Source organism: Dicentrarchus labrax, unplaced genomic scaffold (genome assembly GCF_905237075.1).
Source record: "Dicentrarchus labrax unplaced genomic scaffold, dlabrax2021, whole genome shotgun sequence".
NCBI classification, from domain to species: Eukaryota; Metazoa; Chordata; class Actinopteri; family Moronidae; genus Dicentrarchus; species Dicentrarchus labrax.
Window position 1 is genome coordinate 24,252,034 of NW_026136723.1, and position 12,785 is coordinate 24,264,818.

The following is a 12,785-nucleotide window of genomic DNA, read 5'->3' on the forward strand; positions in this document are numbered from 1 at the left end:
TTGGCTGTGTGAAAATAATAGCTGTATAATGCCAACCACAGAGACAGAAAGAGACATTTGTAAAGGAGTGGGCTGTTGTGGGCTGTTGTGGCCAGTTTCACCAGTTTCACCAATCGTTGGAGTTTCCTGTGCAAAAGTCACCAAACTCACTTCCTTTCTAGTTGTGAAGATGTAGACATGTGACGCAAATGTCTCATATTCACCCTCAAAACAAGTGCAATTTTATTCTCACTGAAACAAGTTGCCTTCAAATGTTGTGACTAAAAACAACTTTTTTTTTGCCTTTTTTTTTACTTTCTCACACACTTCCATTGCAGAAATATATTTTTACAGGCTAACAGTAAACTACGACCAAAGTCTTTGAGCAAGACGCTCTGGTCCCAAATCCTTTCTTTTCTTTTTTTTTGCCAAGAGATAGAAAAGAATATGGATACCCTTTCATTTCTGTACGATAGATATGAAGCTACAGCCAGCAAGGCAGTTAGCTTAGCTTAGCATAAAGACTGGACTGTATACACTGCGGTTTCTGTATGGATTAAACGAAAGAGAAATAACACTGTGGTGTCAATCTTCTAACTCTTAGCAGGAATATTGATCAAAACCCAACTGTTTAGTTGCTAATGAGCAAGGTATTTAATGGACTAGTTCTCCTTAAAGGTCAAATTATTCTAACATGTTCATTCAAGAGCGTTAAAAGCTGTTGTGAGGGTAAATGCTTGTGAAGTGATGGGTTGAATGTTGGTTTTGGGTGGTAGAGGATAAGCTGTTCAGAGTGAATATGAGGTAAGTCTTTTGCTCTTCTGGGAACTGTAAAAACCCGGTTTCCCGCTCACTCCAATTGTTCCAGAAACAAACCAGGAGCTGTGCCAGCTAAAGTTGCTGTCTGTTTTTAAACATACATGAGGGTGAGAAATAGTTCATTTTTACCATTGCCAGCCGCACGGCACCATGTTTGGCCCATGAAATTCGGTGCGTGCTTTGTTACCATCCTCATGTCAAAACTGTATCCAATACTTTGCTTTATGATCAAATACTTACAACACAAAGGGCATTCCCATCGGCCTCAGTTGTAGCCTACTGTATGTTTAGTGCTAAGTAACAAATGTTAGATGTTAACTCAGATGTTAACGTGAACATCAGCATTAAACACTGTAAGGGTGCGTTTAAACACTCTGGAAAAGGCTAGTAAGTGGATCTTTTACTGTTAGGTGAACTGTTTATTTTCCTACAGAAGTTCTTTGGAATATTTACAGTTTTCTTACAGTTAAGAATGATACAAAGGAAGAGAAGTGATTGTTGAAGTTTCCTGCTTGGACATAAACCAAGATGTTTCAGTTTTTTACCTCGAGCTGTTTTCTTTATTCCCGCCAACACTAGAGGAGTACAGTTGGACTAAGCAGGTCTCAGGTGCCGATGCAGAATGGTTGCAGGTATAACTGCGGGATGATGAAAGAGGGCATGGCCTTTCTGAATTATTAATTAACAAAGATTCCTAATTTGTGGCTGTGTGATGAAAGCAGCAGTGTAGGTGGAGTCTCCAATGAGGTCACCCAGTACACTGAGAATCAACACTGAAAAAAGAGGTTGGCGTTTTTTTCCTGCTCTAATGTGTCATTATAACCCAGTTAATCAGTCGTGATATCTAATCTGTGTGAGTCAGCCGGTCCTTCTGCTCACTGGAAGTAGCCTTGCCTTGTGTGTGTGTGTGTGTGTGTGTGTTCCTGTATTTTTTCTACGAGGACCAAATGTTCTCAAAAAGATACAGAGATCCTCCAAAATGAGGACGTTTTGCTTGACCTTTCGTCTTTAAAAGGAACATTTAGCCACTAATAATGAGAATGTGCAGTCTGTGCCGGTGATCTGCGTGGTCCATAAAAACCATGACCACCTCGGGTCTGGACGCTGCCTAACAACGCAACAACGGCTACTTTACTGCTGTTGGTTAAGTGCAGCTGGAACAACAAAATCCCCATAATAACTCTGCTCACTAGCTTTCATTAGCTTCACCTTACATGAGGATGTAGGTTCCCTCTGCAGTTGAACAGTTAAACTTTATACTCAAACATAAATATACAGTCATTTCCACAATATGGCTGAATGCACTGCTTCCGTGTCATGCTGGCATCAGAGCTCCGATGCTTTAGCTGAAGTAGCATATTCAGACACGTTTTTTTGTATGATTGTTTAAAACATAGTGAACATACAAATTAACAGCAGTTAATTAGATTTGAGTTGAAGTTTCTGCAGACATTTTCCATCCTGAAAACTGCCATTTGAAAATAAATTCAATCCGAGCTGCTTTCAGTCACCTTTTAAACCTTATGTGTTTCATATTTAAAACACAGATTTATCACTTTAGGTCAGAGTCACTGAAATAATTAGTGGACAGAGCTTCCGGGATGCCACTGCAGAAGTAACTTAAACTTACATTCTTTCTAATGGCCTGTAGGGGGCGACTCCCTGGCTGCAAGAAGGAGTGCATTTGTGTTGACTGTAATGGAGAAATGACCCTACTTCTCACTTGATTTATTACATCAGTAAACTGTTTTACAATGAGTTCATAGCCTCAATCACTTCACCAGTTTAAGATAGGCGTACCTAACAATGCCAAACTCAAGTCACAGTGGATTTTATGTAAGTAGATAAACACCTGTTTGCTTTACCTGCTTTTGTTTTTACATTACAGTGCTGTAAAATGACCTAATAGTGTAGCAGTTGTTAGCATTCATTTCCATTTTTGTAGTGTCCAGCAGTAGGCTGTTAAATGTATGTATTTAAACATGTAGCACCCAGTACGGATTCAGGAAGAATAATTATTATAAAATTTGACCTGGGTTACGTCTGAGCATTAAATATTTGTATAAAATGAATATTTCTTAGTGAAACCTTTTAAATATTTACGCTCCATATGAGAAAAGTAGATGATTTAAACCGACGAAAGAAAAGAAAATGTGAAGAGAGGTGCATTTGCAGGGCTCTACAGTTAAATTTAATCAATCTGCAACATATTTCTTGAACCAAAGCTGCAGAGGAAGCAATAACAGTTTTAAGATAAGTCAAACTTTGAATGCAGGAACTTTACTTGTAATGCAGAAATTTTACATTTGCTGCTTTATTTAAGTAACAAGTCTTTCTTCCGTCACCAGTAAAACCACATCCTATAAAATAATCAGCTTTTTTTTTTCAGTTTGATTGAGAGCACACTATGGTTGATGTTGCTCTGTAGAAACATGAGAAGCAGACAGAGATGCGTCTTTAAAGCAGGTCAGCTAGCGAGCGGTTTACTTTATTACCTCAGTGCCTATTAGCTGATGGTCTCTAATTAGCTCTTCCCCCAAACACACACACACACACACAGATACACATAATGCATTATTAGCTCCTGGTTGAAAAGGGGACCACCTGTTCGGCCCCCGGCTCTCAGATTAACAGGGTTTTAGTCAGTATCACTACAAACAGGCTGAGCCGAGCCGTCTGCTGGACCCCAGCTCTCTATGGATCTGTTTGTTCACGTTCAATCATGTCATCAGTCAGTTTAGACTACAGGCTTTTAGTTGATGCTCTTATGCAAAGCGATAAGATGCTCTTGGACACTGAGGGCAACAACAGGATAATCTATTTAGTGAAACATTAGAAAGAAAAATGTTCCGAGAGTACTATTTTTGTACTCTTTTTTTGTTTTGTGTGACCGAGGTCAGTGTTTTTTTTGTTCAGATGTAATTGTGGTTGAGTAATATAAGCGCAAACCATGTGCAGACTGGTGAAATGGTTTGTTGAGGCATGTTGTGTTTTCTGTGCTTGCTTATGTATAATGGATGCGTGTGGAATCTGTACTAAAATCATAACATCATTAGAGCCAATTGTTTGTTTACAGCATATGAGGGTTGAGCTTCATGTTCGTGCGTCACTGTTGGTGCACGAACAACATTATTGTTTTTTAGATGATGCATTCATAAGCTTCCAGCAGATCTGCAGTTTCGCTGGTGTCACAAGAAGTTCAGAGTCAGAGAGGCCCGACAGCCTTCATGAGAATCAGCAAAGACAACAAACAGCAGCGAAGTTCTTAGGAAAGATCTCTGGACATTTCATAAATAATGTGTTTGGCAGAATGGGGAAATATATTTCCCCACCATGATATTATTATGTGACCTGAAAAGGCTGCATTGTGTCACTGGCAGTGGTGGAAGTTGAGTAAGTACATTATCAAGTGCTGCACATATGTTAAACTTTGAGGTACTTGTACATCACTTGAGTACAGTGGTGGATTCATGCTGTTTGAGGGCGCACCAGAGTGCAGAAAGTTGCTTTATAGTGAAACAGTTTTATTTAGTGATCACATTTTTATTATTTAAAGTGAAGCGATGCAGACATACAGGCATACTGGCCAGTAAAGTGTACTAATAAATGACCAACAAAAACATATAAATGAGGTCACTCTAAGTCCTATACTAATTGCACATAAACATACAATACCCTTAAGGAAAGCAACATATACAAACCTACAAACCTTTACCATAGGGACACTTTTGAGGGTGTTTTTTAGAACATGGGGGCCCCGGGGGGCATCTTTAAATATAAAAGGCTCATTACAGCACTAACAAGTAAGTAACAAGCACTTAACTCTTATTTCAGGTTGTTATACACTAATGAAAACATGCCTATGAATATTATATTTAATTTCTGGACCTTTAAATACATTTTTCTGAGGCCATATCACACAGGACACTTACTTGTGTGTTGCAGTGTGAATCCTGTAGATGTGTCGAGACCGACAGTGAATCATCTTGTTGCATAACAGCAATCAGCTGTCAGAGCAGCACACCTGTAGCACACAGTGGATTATTCTGAAGCACAGGTATCGTATGTGTGTGTGTGTGTGGCCAGTTATTTCTTGGCCTCTCTAATGAGAGGAGCCCACGCAGCTTGAATCAGTTCAGCCTTTTATTAATCTTATTATGTTATTTAAGTCTATGGCTTCCTTGTTTCTTAGTTTTTTTTTATTATGTTGCGATGTTAAATAATTTTAGTAGACAGTTTATTTGATTTTGAGTAACTTTTAGGTAATGTCCTGTTGTAAATGTCATTTTATGCTCAGTAACCTGGTGAAAGTGTGTTTGCTGATGCCTGGTTGTCCATGCTAGGTTTGTAACCTACAATAAGAAATTTATTTTTAGATGTTTTTAAATTGGTTGTTTTGCCAAACCAAGAGTCTAAAAACCTAAACCTAAAACCCAATATCTAACATGTTCGAATTACAATGATATCAAACTGAAAATCATCACATTTGAGAGGCTGCAAACAGAACATTTATTTTTTTAAGGATGAACTGTTATTAAAATCTTTTGTCAATTGATTCATCAGCTCAGCATTAGTCCATATAATCTGTGTGTAATGCAGTCTAATACAATAGTCCTGCAATAAATCCTTTATTAAAGTTGTAATGTTCAGTTGTTATTGAGAGAGGTGTTTCTAATATTTAGAAATAATATTTATCGGTATAAATGAGGTGGACAGAATAATAGAAACCACAAACTGAAACCTCCAGAATGATCATAAAGTTGGATAAACACCTCTAAAAACAGTTTCAACAAAAACTGAACATCAGTTTTAGATGGGTGTACCTAATAAACTGGTAGCTGAGTATATGTACCGCATGTGTGTGTGCTGCCAGTTGCAGTGTGTTGTTTGGCCGTGCTCTGCAGGGAGAGACTTGAGGATCCCAAAGTGCTGAGGCATAGATTTACAGTGTGTCTGAGAACAGATTATTCTCTCTCCCTCTCTCTCTGTCTCCCTCTCTCTCTGTCCCTCTCTCTCTCTCTGTGTCTTGTGTCTGATTCAGGAAAACCCATTACGAACCTTGAATTGGGCTGTAAGGTTTCATTATGGTAGTTTTGGAACACTGAGCGTTATAGTTTTAACATCCCATAAAGACATAAGATTAAAAGCCCCACTGGTGGCCTTTAGAGGCAGCAGTTTTATTACACCACCACGTACAAACGTGTCGGATTGAACAAACAAAATAGTAATGATTTTGTTTTTCCTGAGAACCTTAAATGTAAAGTTTGTCATGAAGTTGTAAAAGGAAAAGAAAGACCAGTGAGTCATTAAAATCCGAAGGGTTTATCCCCACTGAGAGACTGAAGGCGCTCATCCAAATTTCATTGCAACTTGCCTATTTAGCTACATTCTTTATTGTCTTAATCGTGGTAAAAAAAATCATACTGCAATTATTCTGACAAATATTGCCATATGATTCACAATTAGTGGGAATGATGATTTTTGCATCACCGTTTTAATTCTCACTGAAACAAACAATTAAAATCATGTTGATGTGACATTTGCTGAGGTCTGTTCCAAACATGCATGTTTCCTTACATCTGGAGAACAAGATTTATATATATGACAGAGCGGACAAAAGGGTTGAGGTGGTGCCAGGGGATCATGCGCTATGGCGTATGCTCAGCTTGTAACGGCTTTGTTGTTGAGGTCTTGAAGGTGGGGAGACCAGTTATTTTGGAGGCGTTGTGTGTGATGCGTATTGTATGAGTTTGTTCCTATTGGAGGTAGTTAGCATGGTGAAGAAACAGGGAGAACAATAGAGGATAATGGGTTGGATTATACTTTTGCAGAGCAGCAACAGATGTTGGGTGGCAACAGAAGAGTGTTTAGAACAATCAATAATCAATAATGAGATCTCTTTTGTGCAAATTTGACATTTAGGTCTGAGGGTGGCACTAGATGGAAGCTCAAGGAGTGCACAAAGTAGGGGTGGGTTATGTCTTAGTGCAGAAAAGTCAACAATTGGACATTTTAAACTAAATTCTAAAAATGTAAGTACAATTAACACAGTTTAATCTTGATATTTGTTAGCTGTTATGTAGCATAATTGTAATCTACAAACCACAGCGCGTGCCCCCCCCCCCCACACACACACACACACACACACACACACATAGGACCATCCGTTTATTTGCACAGAACTTTTTGTCAGTTCAGACAACAAAAACTTTCATTTCCTAAAAACAGAAAGGAGAAAAAGAGTTTAACAGGGGATGGAGGGCAGAGAGAGTGGAGGACAGTGCATAAGAGCGGCCTGGTGTGTGTGTGTGTGTGTTTGTGTGTATAGGTGTGTGTGTGTGTGTGTGTGTGTGTGTGTGTGTGTGTGTGTGTGTGTGAAACAGAGAGCGAAAGAAAGAAAAAAGAACAAGAGAGCCACTGAAACAAGATAGAGGAACGAGAAATGCTTTGCCAGTGCAGCGAGAGTGTGAGAAGAGGAGGTTTCAGTTGGTGTGTGTGTGTGTGTGTGTGTGCACAGTGCACGTATGCACTGTGATCATTGCCGTCATTTGGCAGATAGGTCTGAACAGCCTGAGAACTTCACAATCTGGACTTGATTTGTTATCAACACGCACACACACACACACACACACACACACACACACACACACACACACACACACACACACACACACACTTTGTTCCACATTTGTCCTCCTACTCCACTGCTGCTCAATTCAGCTCACACACACACACACACACACACACACACACACACACACACACACACACACACACACACACTCAATTCTCCCGCTATTACTTTAGAGCATAAGTATCATTATTCAACCATCAGTGCACATTTTGCACCATGTGAATGTCTTCAGAGAACTAATCGAATCTCTACCCTCTCGTTATCTAACGACTGGGACACTGATGTAATTCCCACCACGAATGATACATTTTATTTTGTTTTGTTTATTTAACATTTATGCATGTTTGCAGTTTTCTCTGTGTTTTTGCAGATAATGTGTTAATGCTGATGAGGTGTTTCACCAGAAGATGTGAAGAAATCTTAAATGACCTCAGATGCATAAAGATGTATTTATATAACACAAGTGCTTCACAAATAGAACAATTATTCACTAAATATCAAAACAGTAACAGTGAGAAGAGTGATAGTAACAGTGAAAGACAGTTTTAAACGTTTCGATACTAATGATAAAATGATACCTGAAAAACCCTTTGAAAAATACCGGTATGAGCATATAATGATAAGAAGAAAGTTTATTATACCACTTATCAGTAATGTGTATATTTTATATATACAATAAAATCAAATCAATGAGTCATCAAGTTAGCAGTGAAATCAACATGACATCAAATAGCAAAATTTTAACTGTTAACAAAATCCTTTTTCATTTAACAAAATAGTGTTAAATATTCTGAAATTAACTATTATTTAACATCTACAAGATTACAAAACCCTGTGTATTTGCAGGTTTTGAAAAGTCTTGAAAAGCATGGAATTTAGTTTCCGACAAAATACTTAATATTTAGATTTAATTACTAAACTCTTAAATGCTTTCTTTTGCCTATAACAATCTTGAATATAATAATTAAGTATAGGATCATATAGTTGTCGATGGATAAAAGATGGGGGTACTCAATGGAGATTGCCATTATAAAAGATGTATGTTTATATTTAACAGTATAATAGTTGATCAGATATGAAGATATTGAGATTGAGCTTGTTTGTTTGATGCATGGAGTGAATACATGTTGTTGGGTACTTTTTGTTTCGTTTCATCTTGTCTAATTAGTATTGATTTGTCAAAGTGTATCATATATATTGAGAAATCTACTAAAAACTTGTGATGCTATCAGACACATTTTATTCATAACCAAAAAATATCTACCTTAATCACAGCAGACATTTTGGATTATCATAGCAGAAAAACAGGTGTGAGTAAGTCCACTTCAGTTAAATACTTCAGTCAGAGTTCACAGGATGTTCAGGTATTGATACACCTGAATGTGTTTATGTACACTCATACGTCACGGAGAGATCAATCAAACTGGAACAGACGATCAGAAGTGAGCCTTCAATTAGAAATGTGAGAAATGAGCAGAAACCAGAGACCTGAAACCTGTTTTTCTGATCTCAGTCGTTTCATCTCACCTCCTTGAAGGAGCAGGAAATCTTTATCAGTACACGAGAAAATTACCTCCTCTTTTTTCCCCCATAAACAAACAGCTTGTGGCGGACTGTGTGTGTATGTATGTGTCTGTGTGTGTGTTGAGACATCTGTTTGAAAGAGAGAGGTGTTTCTTCATCAGAGTACGCAGCTTGATATCATGAAGCAACATTACAGAATTGGCACGCGATTAAAGTTTCACCAGTTTGATTCCAGTTCCTGATCACTGGGCTAAATGGGAGTCCTGTGTTGGACGAGGATGAAAGCTACGCACACACACCCACACACACACACACACACACACACACACACACACACACACACACACACACACACACACACACAGATCTACTGTTCAAATTTATAGAGTAAATCAAAATCAAAACTCCTATCTCAAAAAGCATTGAGTGCTCAGGGCTCTATCGCACAAACAAACAAACACACACACAGGCTGCCATCTGTGACACTGTGCGATAGTGTGTGTGTGTGTGTGTGTGTGTGTGTGTGTGTGTGTGTGTGTGTGTGTGTGTGTGTTTGGTGTGTGTGTGTGTGTGTGTGTGTGTGTGTGTGTGTGTTTGATGCTCAGAGTGCAGCAGACGAGAGGGCTATTACAAACTCAGCCGGTGGGAGGTTATATTTAGGAGCTGTGGGCTTTTTATACACTTACACACATTTCAGTGGAGACCCAGTTTGACCCTGAGAAGATGGCGAGTGATGGCTGCTATGGCAACTATTAATGGATATGTATGTGTTGGTACAGTATGTAGTTGTGTGTGTAGAAAAAAAAATGCACAGAAATGTTTCAGCGTTTACTCTACCAGCTGAAATCCTCCTCTTTTATTGATTCATGGCTTCAGATGTGTTTTTCTTCCGTCGCCTTGCAGCGTGTTGGTGCTGTAATGTAGGTTATCAGTCCCTCACATCTGTTTGAAGGTTGTGAATATCAAACAGCAGCAGGTTGGGATTATTTTTTAGTATCTGGTTAAGCATCAGAAGTTTCTTCTCTATCTTAGAGAGACATCAGCATGAATCATCAAATTGGCCACTGAGTTCAAAGGTAGTGTTTCAAAATGAGCAAAAGTGGGAAATAACAAAGTTCTTTTTTTATGTGTCTGTACTTTTCTCTTTTTATTTTTCTTTCTACTCCTGACATTTTCAATTGGCTTCATTCTTCTTTAGCTTTACTGCATTTGAGGGGAATTATCTATTATTACTGTTTTTTGCATCGTTGCGCGCCTTCCCAGCATCGAGACCGGCCCACATAGCGCATGACAAACGTAACAAGAAGCGACAGACAAGAGAGGGAGACTTGACCCTAATTGAAGTTTCAGTTAGCTTTCCACAGAAACAGCCGGTAATGTCCTTCAGAGAAACAAAGACAGTACTTCTTGCTTTTATACTCTCAGCACATTTTGTACGCTGTGCTTTTCCCCTTCAGCTTGAGTAAATAAGTTGAATCAGTACTTCTACTTTTAAGTATCTGTCCTTCTACTCGAGTAAAGAATGTGTGTACTTTTTCCACCTCTGATGAATGTAGATGAATGTACTGAACCCTATTAATAGAATACCCCAAAATAATAATAATTAAGGCTTTTCTCTCCCCAAACCGATTCTGATATCTAAACTCAGAGTATCTAACAATACTGAGTATCAGACTGATAATTGCTCTGTTTAAAACCTTTATAACAGCTACCTCATTGTGTGGAACTCATTGGGATGAATAGGACAGTATTATGCTCCAGGGATGTTAATGTGGTGCCAATAATTGAGTCAGCAGTACACTGTGGCTGAATGAATTTATGCTCATTTATAAAGACACTGACAAAGAAACTGTGTTTAATGTGGATCAGTCACGTCTGGCCTCTTTTCGTTCCCCTCTATAAGGTCAGATCCGATCAGAACATCCCTAAAAATATTGCGTCATGCATTGCCTCTGGCTATCAGTTTCTTTATTGCAGTGGTGGAAAGTACTGTACTTCAAGATATTTTACCTTTACTTGAGTATTTCATTTTCATATAACTTTATACTTGTAAATGTTTTCAGATTACAATTTTAAATACGCTTCCTGTCCAGTCCATGTTGTTCCAAATCTGGTGTTTCGGACAATCTGAAGAATTAAGTGTTCCTTTATGAGAAAATTCTCCTACTTAAGCTAAATAAACTATTTAATCCCCCCTCTTTGGATTAGCTAAATGCATTGTCACAAACAGGCTATTTTTCTGATGTGTAGTTCTCACAGGACAGCCACGCGACAAGATGATCTTATAGAATATGATGCATTGCTGTAGATTAAACTACTCAACGGCATATTAAATAGTTAAAAATGAGCTCAACCTTAAATATCTACAGAAGTAAAAAGCAACAAACGCATTAATGCAGCAGTAATATAAATCCAAAACCATTTTTCTGCAAAATGTGTACTTAATACTCACATACTTTTGCTACTTCTCTACTTACTTTTATTTGTAGTGGAGTATTTTCACAGGGACTTTTACCTAAACCTGTTACAAGGAGTTTTTAACTGCTTATGAAACTGTCTCAATTTATAACTGACACCTCTATATAACCTCTATAAGCATACAAGACCATCAGCAGGAAGACTTGCTATTTCTGTTGTCCTTAAAGCCTGCCACTGTGTGGGATTCCCCTTGAAATTAATTTAAAGAGGTGGTGGAAACCGCGTTTGTCCACAGGGGTCGCCAGAATCACCAAAAAATGGATCCGAACAGGATCTGAATACTTTTTCTGTTACTGCTTTTATGACACTGGGGGGGCATAGAAGTCAGAGTGGCTCTAAAAGTTTCTAAAAACACAAAAATAATGCATAAATGTAAATTAAAGTGCATCGAAATTACCATTAACATAACACAGTATGCCCAGTTCTCTTTATTCTGTCTGAGAAGATCTTAGGTTAAATATCCAAATAAAATAATAGCCTATAATCAGTTTTGGATCGTCTGGGGTTGTCTGCCTTTTTTTTTAACGACCTGGAAATTATAACAGACTCAGACTTCTCAGCTCAGCCTGAAGCCAGCACTTGGCAGACGTCTCTCTGTCTGTCTGCTCCTCAGTGACTGGTCAGCTAATCTGTCAGTCACCTGAACACACGGGTAACAATCTCCTGAATGGTCTGACGTTTGCTGGGTCAGCACTACCCTGTCTGTTTGTGTGTGTATGGTCTTTAGACTAGCAGCCATAATCAGATTTGTGAACTCGTAAGTCAGTCAGAGAGGTCAGTCACTTGCTGGTCAGAGAAAAACAGAAAACATCTGCACTGCTGTGGGAGTCTGTTTGTGTCGTTTAATTCAGTTTAGTATTGATTTATTGAATGTAACTTAATTGACATTCCTCTTGAAAACCTTCCTGGAAATGTTTCGGCTCACTGCTTTTTTTGTTTGAGTTTTGATGGTTTTTTTCAACCCATTAAGAAGCAGCTGGATTTATTTTTCACACAACAACAAATAACAAAAAACATAACTTGCAACTTAATAACACATTAGAGCTTTTTAAGTGTCTCTTACACACACTCTTTGCAATAGCTCACACAGCCTGTAATTGTACCAGCAACACAGGATGTAATTATCATGTGTACGTGCGAGTGTGTAGATATCACTTTTCACTTCTGTGTGCTCACTCAGAGGTCTGTGTGTGTGTGTGTGTGTGTGTGTGTGTGTGTGTGTGTGTGTGTGTGTGTGTGTGTGTGTGTGTGTGTGTGTGTGTGTGGCTGATGATTTTCAGCTTTCATTTACAAGTCTGAACGTGCTGTTTTATCTGTGTGTGTATGTGTGTGTGTGTGTGTGTGTGTGTGT

The 12,785-nt window shown here is 38.5% G+C and overlaps 1 protein-coding gene across 2 annotated transcripts in view; it reads left to right on the forward strand.

The window, feature by feature from the left end:
• rnf19b (ring finger protein 19B) overlaps positions 1-12,785 on the forward strand; it is a 39,811-nt gene that overhangs the window by 4,422 nt on the left and 22,604 nt on the right. The window contains exon 2 of one of the 2 annotated variants that reach the window (XM_051391501.1): positions 4,744-4,855. The exons of the other annotated variant lie outside the window; for it this stretch is intronic. The gene's annotated coding sequence lies outside the window, so the exon portion shown is untranslated. The remainder of the gene's footprint in view (positions 1-4,743; positions 4,856-12,785) is intronic. 2 annotated transcript variants of the gene reach the window in all.